General features: G+C 35.0%; 1 non-coding gene across 1 annotated transcript; it reads right to left on the bottom strand.

Moving 5' to 3' along the window:
* Positions 1–6206: 6206 nt before the first annotated feature.
* LOC118528941 (U6 spliceosomal RNA) lies at positions 6207–6308 on the bottom strand. Its single transcript, XR_004913872.1, has one exon. It is a non-coding gene; the product is annotated as a U6 spliceosomal RNA (small nuclear RNA).
* Positions 6309–10669: the final 4361 nt, after the last annotated feature.

The raw sequence follows: 10669 nt of genomic DNA, 5'->3' as shown, positions 1-10669 counted from the left end.
CCAGGCGCCCCCTCCAGCATACTTTTCTTTGCAATTATTCATTTGCTTTGCCAGGAACTATCACCATGAAAAGATTTAGGTTGTGGTGTCCTACATTTTTAGAAAGCTTTTTCCAATCATCAGTTCTTCTGATAATTAATACAAAAAACTTACCAGCAACTTTTTTTGCCTTTTTAAGTCCTGATAATGAATTATTTATGCAGCATATGTAGGATGATTTTTGGTTTCCAACTAGTTCTTTTATGAACCAGAGCTGCTATTCAGATACTATATTAAATACCTCATTCAAAATTTGCCACATAATTAAAAGGTGAAATGAAATCTAGAGGAGTAAAATCATTTTTTTCCCCAAGAATATAGCATGATCTGGTAGAATTAAAAAAGGCAAAAATCACAGATAAAACAAAACTAGCTTCATACTTTCCAAAGCACCTTACCACTCCTTATTTTTAAAGGGGTTATCTGTCCTCTACAACCATTGGGAAGAGTTGTTGCTTCAACTAATTATGTCTCTGAATAAAAACTATTACATATTTATATCTGTTATATACATTATATATTATGTTACATATTTATACATATATATTTATGTCTATTGTATCTGATGTTACACCTATGTTTGTTTCCTCTGCAAAATGTTCCTTTCTTTTAGAAGTCAAATTTTACATTCCACGGGAACATTCCTGAAAAGAACAGCTCTTCAAGAGAATTAAGCACGATTGCGCAATGACAACTAATGACTGAAGAACAGAAATACGGGACAAAAGGAGAGTGTAACTATTCTCCCCTTACCGCCACCATCACCCCGTGCATACACATGGGCTGCTACAACTGTTCCTACTACTAACAAAAACTCATTAAATATACAACATTTAAGAAACTGAGTCGAGCCACAATTATCTTAGTACTTAGCAAGCAGGCCCTAACATAATGATTAACACTTGAGTTTTAATCATATATTTTGCAGGTATATATATGCTAGGATAGTCAGGACTAAATATCTAGAAGAACAAGAGATAAAAATAAAATAAATGAGAGAGTGAGAGAATGCAGAGAAATTTCTTACAAGGCTCATGTTTCACACCTAGAACTTTTATTCGACTTTAGATCACTTTGTTCCTCATTCTAGAAATTGATTAAATGTAGTATTATCATATTTATACATCTTTCATTTAAAAATATATATCAAAGTGGCATACGTTTAAAAACATAGTCTTATACATACATTTAAATGAACCATTAATATTAAAACAATAAACTGATGGTGTCTAACAGACGAACAGAAGGACGTAGAAACAATTACAAGCAGCTGTATAACTAGTTAGAAGTATGAATTTTCTAATCAAAATGATGTTGTTTTTGAGCCCCAAGTCACTTAGTGTCTTTACATTGAACGTATGGCATCATTATAATTAATATTTACTCATTTCATCTTTATTTTATTTATTTATTTATTTTTTAAAAATGACAAAAATTTATTCTCTTACAGTTCTGGATGTTAGAAAAAAAATCTTTAAAACGGTGATTAAAAAGTAGTGCCCAACTCATACTGCCATTATGGACATGATGCTTCTGTCATGATAAAGGAAAAGTATTTAGCCTTGGTGACTAGTACCTGATCAGAACTGAATAAAGATGAAACTATTTTATTATTAATAATGTCTTTAGGACCTTCTCTAAACTGTCAGTCAAATATCCAACCATGATACAAAATTAGAAGAAAGCACTTTGAGTTCTTTCAAAGAGAGAGAGGGTTTAAAGATGAGGCACGTTACCTGGTAAGGTCTTTCACCTCAGGGCAATGTCTTTGTCTTTTTCCAGCAGCTGGTTGAATCTAACACAATGCTTAACATGCAATAAGTACGAAGTCATTTCTTGGGGGATGAATGAGCTCTTTCATATGAAAGGCAACTGAAGTTACAAAGAATTATGCTTAATAGGGTATGCTTTGAATAATAGCCTATCTGAAACAAAACCATACAATAAAACAATGCATATTTTAAAAGGCCGGACATTTTATTGAAAACTGTGAATTAAGAGAGGAGTGATCTAATATTAATGGAAAAATACACAGTTCAACTCAGATTTTGCCCTCTGTTAAAAAATATAAGACTGAAAACAATGTTTTCTCTAAGTTTTTCAATTGTGGATAGAAAATCACAACAAACTGAGCAGCAAACTTGGTAAAATGAACAAAGTATGCTTTTTATTCAACTATACTAAAAACCTGACACGTATTGATATTCACAGCCCTAAATATATTATAGAGTAATTAGAAAAAAATGATAAGCATTTCAAATAAGTGATTATGATCTATGTTGCCTTTATATAACTAGGCCAAAATTTCAGTTTTTCTTATCTCGTTTTATTGAATTTTTAGTATTCCAAACTTTATTATTGTTAATAGATTCTCAGGTATTGCCAAGTGTATTAGTCAGGGTTCTCCAGAGACACAGAATCAAGAGGATATATAAAAATATGTATAAGGGGAGTGATATTATGGGAATTGGCTCACATGGTATGGAGGTGGATAGGTCTAGGTATCTACCGGCTGTAAACAAAGAAAACCAGTGGAGTAATTCATCTGGGGCCTGAAGACCTGAGAACCAGGACAGCAGATGGTTAAAGCCAGTCTGAGACCAAAGAAAACCCTAAGAACAGAGGGCCTCTGGTCTAAGTCCTAGAGTCTGAAGGCCCAAGAACCATAGCTCTGGGGCAGAAGAAGATGGTCGTTTCAGCTCAGGAGGAGAGAGAAAGAAGAGAGAATTTGTCCTTCCTCCCCTTCTGTTCTTTTCAGCCTTCAGTGGACTGGAGGATACTCACATTGTAAAGGCAGAGCTTCCTCACTCAGTCTACTAATACAAATGCTGATCTCTTCCAGAAATACTTTCATAGACACTCCCAGAACTTACTGGCTATTGGGCATCCCTTAACCTAGTCAAGTTGACACATAAAATTAAGCATCACACGAGGTAATTATCATCATGTTCCTACTACTACCCCCTTGCAATCCAAAACACACACCCATTCACAAGTGAACCTACTTTTGAGGACAGAATTACTGATTCTCATTTCCCATTTCCCCTCTCATCTAACTTTCTAAAATTTCAGGCTCTTGGTTCATATGTGATTTTTTTTTCATATGTGATTTATTAATTCCTTCCTCCCTTGGAGTCTTTTAGCAGCTATTTCTAGCTCTCCTTCATACTTTGGAGTCCATATCTAGAATGTTAATGGAGTTGCCTTCTGTTAGAAGGGTGCAGAGGAGAAATAAAGCCACAGCATAATCACTGTACTTTAGTGCAAGAGGGCAGCTTAGCACTGGGCCAGAATTGTGGTTTGGAAGAGATTATATAAAAACAACCAACCAATGCAAGGGAGGAGGGAGAAAAGGGGTATTGGGCTGAAGGAAGTAGGCCCATTTTTTGCCCAAATATCTGGATGTTGTATTATTGGGACAAATGCTAGACACAATTTTATGTTAACCAGCATGGAGACCTATCACCATCACCTATCTCTCCTCACAGACACATCCTTATACTTGCAATTGGCTAAGACTTTTGAAAAGTTTTCAGATTTATTTTTTAAATAAGAAAGAGGATTAAAGTGAAAAAATCTGTGATCATTAACATGTTGAAGTTACTTTTGTTTTTTAAAACACAAATTACATCTGATTGACATTTTTTACACAACAGCTTTATTGAGATATAATTCAGAATCACACTACATACATTTAAAATGAAGAGGCTGTTTATTATTTCATTCTTTCTGCTATTTTTAAGCTTAATTTGCTCCTTTTTTCTAGTGGGTGAAGGTAGAAGGTTAAGATACTGATTTGGTATTTGAGGGGCAAAAACATCACCTGCTTGGACTGAGAGTCAGAGATTGTACAAAATTAGGAGAGACCTTTGGATCCCCAGAATTCTACTCGCAAGAAGGACACAGAGAGATCTATTCAATTATGTCAGTGGTAAATCCTGTTCCATGGCCTCAGTTCTTGAGATCAGCCAAGAAAGAATTCAGAGCCAAATTCTTAAGTAAGCAAACATTTATAACTCTTAAAGCAAGAGTACACTCTAAACGTGGGAGAGAGGGCAAGCCCAGAGGTGGCAACTGCATGGGGGCTGGGGTCATCTTTTCTTTTCACGTTTGGATAGGTTGTGGGTCATAGCCAGGGCAGTCTCTGACTAAGGTTGCCTCCAGTCATCTAAGGGACTCCTCCCACTGGCTGGTATTAGGGAGTTTTTGGCCCCATATGGTGCTTGTTGGAACTGTCACGGCAGCCATCCTCCACAATGGGGGTCAAAAGCTCAAAGTAAATATAATACAATGAAGCTATACATTACTGTAGGGCACTGGGCATAGGGGAGAGTGCATGTGTGTTCCCCGAGGTCTCTCCCAGCTGTTTGAAACTTTTTAACAGTCATAAAACACCTGTTCCCCGCTCATATCTAGCTAACTGCCTACTCTATCATTGCAGATGCATGTTATGTTTCATGAAAAAAGGAAAAGAAAAAGGGAACATGACTAAGAGGATGGTACCAAGAACACTGAGGGTAGAATTGAAATTCATAGAAAATTATTCCCTGGCCTGAGACCTACTCAAAGAACTGCCAGTATTTGTCCAATTGGATGTTATAATTACTATCAACTAGTTTCTTCCTTTGTCCTCCCAATTTTTCTTTTTTCTGAACAAGAATACCTGTAGTGGCCATCCTCTGCCTATACGGTATTATATGTTGGGTGTTCATTGGGGAAACGGAGGCAGGTTACTTCTCTCTGTACTTCCTCAGATCCACAGATTTGGAGAAGTCCCACTTGAGGTGCTGTACTTAAGCAACTACATTTGGGTTGCTTTATTTGTATCTAGACCTTATTTAGATGTTGAGTTTATGGACTTTGAAATGATGCTATAAGGATGAAACTCAAGGTAATTTGGAGGGGATAGAATACATTTTGCATAGTAGAAAGATGACTCATTGGTTACCTGAGGGAAGACTCTGGTTGGCCGGCTCTAGGATGGCCCCCAATGAACTTTGCCTCCTGGTTCATGCTCTGATGTAATTTCCTTCACTAAATGTGGGCTGCATATATTTTTCTTTTTTTTATTGCTTCTAATGAACAAAATATGGCAGAAGTAATGGGATGTTACATCTGGTATTAGGTTTTAAAAAGAATCTTCTCTCTTGGGAATTCTTTCTTGTTTCTCTCTTGCTCTAGCTTTAGTTGTCTCTATATCTTACTTTGCTTTGGAAAAAGAAAGGTTATCACAGTGTCTGTATTCTTGTGGAAATAACCACATGGTAAGGACCTGTTGTCTTAAGGCAACAGCGACATGAGTGTGCTTAGAAGCAGTTTCTCTTCCACATGAGCCTGACATGACTGTAGTCTCAGATAACATCATGATTGAAGCTTTGTGAAATACCCTTAGTTAAATTCATCCAACTATATTGTTCCCAAATTTCTGCCCTACAGAAACTATAAGATAATAGATGGTCTGTGCTTTCAGCTGCTAAGTTTGGGGCTAATTTGTTACACAACAATGAATAATGAATACATTGGGTTATGAAATATCTTACTAAACCTCAGCTCTGGCTTCTGTAAATCCTTTTAAATAACAAAAGATGAGAGAAAATGGCATGTTATGGGTCCCAGAAATTATGGTTCTCTTAACTGTAATGCATTTCTTTTGCTAAAACATAGAAAGTGGTCATATTCATTACCCATGGCACACATACTAAAGAGATATTTTTATTTGTAAATACTACAACGCATTTCAAACATGTCATTGAAGAGTCTGTTCTGTGTTGATAAAGCTGTTCTTCAGTTGTCTCAGAGAGGATTTTAGAAAAGGATAAGATTCAAGCACAAATAAGTTGCTTAGTAATAATATACATTATTTAATCATATATATATTATATATATACACACATAATATATCAATATATATACTTTATGAGACCAAAATAATAAGAGAATCAAACTCCCAGCCTGAATTCATTGGTCATCTGAGAGACTGAATTTCATTGTTCTGTCTTGAAATATAGAATACTATGTATTTCATTGTGAAGTTACACATAAAAAAGGGATCAATTATACCAATGATATTTTAAAATCACTGTAGCCTTGGCTACAAAATAAAAACCAAAATAAAATATGTCACCCCAAATCTGATTAAATTCATATAAAAGTTAAATTGACATTTCATAAGTTATTTTTTTTTAATATGAAGCACTTTGTCATCCTTGTCCAGGGGCCTTACAAATCTCTGGATAGTTCCAATTTTAGTGTATGTGCTGCTGCAGCAAGCATGTTAGTCTTTGTTCCAATAGAATCTTTTTCCCTATAGCAATTTGATAAAGAATATAATAAAAATACACCATCACTAATTTGAAATTGAATTATTTGCTATTTAGGTTTTTATAGCTACAGTGCTAAATGGGACTATTAGCAAATGTATGTATTATTTGTCTACTTACTAGTTTATAACTTGTTTCTCCACTTTGCCTATTTTTTGTATGCCTGGAAATTAGGAGATAGATATGTGTATAATAACCTTTTTTTCTTTTTTTTGCCCCAGAACATGTTCTTAAATCATTGTTTCTTGTTATAATACACTGCTTCTTATTGATTAGATATTTTTTACTGGGCAAGTTGGCTATACCAAAAAATCATTGGACTCAATTATAACATTAGTAAAAAGATATAAGTATAAATATAGATAGTGCCTTCTTTGTGCTAAAGAAAGAACTGTCAAGTAAATAAGCAATATCTTTGAGGTCAAGAAGCATAGAGTCAAGGAATTAAACAATTAAGCAAACAATTGTGATTAAAGTGTGTTAGGGGAATAAGTTAAGTAGAAAGGATTTAACACTACTTATGATGGATTATAAAATTTAAGTGAGTTATGGAAAGAAGTGAAGACAAGATGTCTTCATAAATATTGACCCAATGGTGAGGCAAATGGATTAGAGAGATTGACAAAGTCAAAGAATTGTGAATAAAGATCTTGATTTTAGCACAAATTTGCTATGGAAACTATGTGGCTGGAAGAGCTACCAAAATAAGGAAAGGCTTCTTCTCATTTATGAAAGAGGGCTTCTTTGTCATGATAATACCTATAGGGAGATTGGGAATTGTGCTGTGAGTCAGAGAAGGGGAGTGTGTGTTTGTTTCACGATTCTAGGAAAAACCAAAGAGGAGATCACTAAGTCATATCTCCACCAACTTATAGCAGTGGAGATAGAATGTGTGGCCATGACACCATGTGATTTATGTATTTGATACCATGATTCTAGAACTAAATTCCCTTAATTTTAAAAAAGATATTCCATTACACCTAACATCCCTCTATGCTTTTGCCTCTACCAAAAATCTTGAACACCTGTTTTTTTTTTTTTTTTTTTTTTTTTGTCAAATGGATTCCTATTTTTATTTCAGTGTTCTAAATTGCATACTCCCATGCTCCATCTTTCTTCTCAAAACTTACATTATACTTTCTAGAGCTCTTGATCTGTGACCACCTAGCTCTCATTAACTTAGAATAAAGTGGACAATAGGGCCAATTCTTGTCTGGCCTGCTTCTGCTTCTCTAATGTTACTTTACTCTCCCCAGCTCACTATGTTCTAGCATCACCGGTTCTCTGAGACTCTAAATCATGCTATCTTGTTTCCTATTTCAGATATTTTGCATTTGATTCCCCTTATGTCTAAAAACTTATCTCCTGGTTCTTGGGTGATCAACTTCTTCCATTCCTTTGGGTCATGATTGGGTCTCTACAGAAAGTCAGTCTTTACCTCTCATCACCTTGATTTGCCTCTCACACTCATTATTAATTGTCTATTGAATCCCCTTTCTAATTCCTGTTTGACAGGCTTGATTTTGTAGTGTGTTGTGTGCATTTTTTATTGTTTGTAAGTCTCACTTCATCATGAGAATATAAAACTTAAGAAACTTTAATGTAATATTGCTTTCAATATACTATAAGCAAACATTCCTGTATTGTCCATTCTGTTTGTAGTAGACATTGAATAGTATAAGATATTCAGTTTCTTTTCTAACAGTCACCAAAAAAGAAAAATAAAGTAAAAACAATTTAATACTTGGAAAGCAATACTGCATTAAACATTTCTTAAGGGTTCTAAGACAGCTAATATATTCCTGAAACTTAGACTATTATAAATGAGTCATTTTCAGCAGGGGAATATTCTTATTTTTCTGAAAATTAAAGTCTTTTATTCACAATACCATTATTTTTAAAATTCTTAACATTATGTATTTTTTTCTCTTTTTCTACAAAGGCAAAGAAATGGGCACTATAAAAGGAACAATCGTATGCTCTGATCCGTTATAATCACTCAAACAAGCTAATCATTAACATGTACCTTTTCAAGCTTTGAATCTCCAAACCCACAAACTTTGAGGGAGAAAAATGAAGTAATTAGACCTGCTTTCTGTAAATATTGCCATTTATGGAATATATATTATGGGCTACATTGCTAGGTGCTTTGTTCTATTCTCATTCTATGCCATTTAATTCTTTGCTTGAACTAACAATGTTGTGATTACTAATGATGATAAGAAGATAAAGAAAACAAGTAAAAGATAAAGAAAACAAGAAAAAAAATATAAGAGGAAACTCAGTTTGAGAAATTAGTAAGTTTCTTAAAGGTAGTTATAAAACTGTGTGTGATGGTTAATATTTTGTGTCAATTTGACTGAGCCATGATGCCCAGACATTTGGTTAAATATTATTCTCCACATTTCTGGATGTTTCTGTGAGGGTGGTTTGGGGTGAATATTAGCATTTAAATCTGTGGGCTGTCTGTAAGGCAGATTGCCCTCCGTAATTTGGATGGGACTCATCCAGTCAGTTGAGGGTCTCACTAGAACAAAGACTGAGTTCCTCCGAGCAAGTGGGAATTCTACCCACAGATGATCCTTAGGCCAGGACTGTAACATCAGCTCTTCCAGTTTTCCAGGCTATCCTGCATATTTTGGAGTTGCTAGCCTTCATAACCATGTGGATCAGTTCCTTAAAATAAATCTCTGTATATATACACATGCTATTGATTCTGTTTCTCTGGAGACCCTGAATAATACAGAGTGGATCAAGGATTATAACCCAGAACTGTCTGATCCCAAAGCCCCTACTCTTACCAACATACACATTGTACCTTGCAAAATATAAACCTCAAAGAATGATTTGGTCAGACTTTAGAGTGCAGCATATTTTAGCTGATAGTTTAGTCAATTGGGTAGAAACCGGGCTGAAAGATTAAAGTTCTAAATTAATATAAAGGAAGAATAACCGCATAGTAAAGTAGTTAAGGACACAGAATTGAGAACAGAAAGCTCAGCATTCCAATTCCAGGTCTACTGTCTAACTGGGAGAACTTGGGCAAGTTATTTAACTTCCTTATAATGAAGCCTGTAGGAACCCATCCAGGATTCCTTGGATCTAGATCCCTTTAACTGTTCTGTTCATTCCAGCTTCACCTATGTGTTACTGGCTTCAAACTGCTATAGTAGGAACTCTACTCAATGGACTCCCATTTGCATCTAAAGCTGTTTTGACTGTAGGTAGAGAGAGAGGATGTGCCTGGAAGCTTATAACTGCCTGGGGTATTGTTAGCCAAGGACTAACTGATGCAGTAGGGTGAAAATTCAGCTCATTTGCCTTCAGGACAATATATAAGGCCTAATTTATATTCTAGAACTTCCCTCTGGGATAAGGTCACGCTTAGCTAGAAATTACACCTTACTTGGTTTCTTTACCTTCCCAACCTGCTTCCTCTATTTCCTTCTGGTTTCTCCTGGGAGTACTTTCTAGATATATCATTTGCTTAATAATCCTCATCCCAGTCTCCTTTGGGGAAAATTGAATAAAGACATCAAGTTTCTCATCTCTACAGCTGGAATGTAGTCTTTAAGTCAAAGGCTGTTGTGAGGGTTAAGTGAATTAGTACGTACAAAACACTTATAATAATAACGCATATAATGTGATAAATATGTATGAGTATATAAATTAAATAAAATAGTGAAACAATATATGTTCAATTAATACAAATAACTGTTGAATGCTTATTATATGGTATACACATTCTATGCATCAGAAAACAATTATCCCATATTACTCTCACATATGTTCAATCTATATAGACAATTAAACCAATATTAATAAATGCAATCTAGTCAATATGATGACAGTAGTACATACTGAGTGCTAATGGTTTTCTAAAAAGCAACATAAAAGAGGCATCTTGGACACAGAACTCAGCCCAAAAATCAAGGAAGAGATTTGTCAGAAAGGCTAAGTAGGGATTACACAATTCAAAAAGCGTGAAGGATGATGGGGAGTGAAATAGAGACAAAAATATATGCAACTTTTGAAAGATTTGGAATAATCTTATAAATTATTCTTATTTGAGTTGAGTGCAAATGTGTGTCTCTTTATGTGTGTCTGTCTGTCAGTGTATGTTAAAGTATGTGGTGGTATATGTGTGTATGTGTGTGTGTCTATTTGGGAATGCATTGTGTGTGTGAGAGAGTGAGAGAAAGGGTATCTACATGTGTCTGTGTTGAGGTGTATTTGGGAGAGTAGGACTGGCGTCGAGGCTGAAGAAATAGGCAGAAGCTGTGTTAGCATTCTATGCTATATTCAAGAGT

This window comes from Halichoerus grypus, chromosome 4, assembly GCF_964656455.1.
Source record: "Halichoerus grypus chromosome 4, mHalGry1.hap1.1, whole genome shotgun sequence".
NCBI classification, from domain to species: domain Eukaryota; kingdom Metazoa; phylum Chordata; class Mammalia; order Carnivora; family Phocidae; genus Halichoerus; species Halichoerus grypus.
Note: the sequence above shows the minus strand (reverse complement) of the source record. Positions and strands in the feature narration are given on the sequence as shown.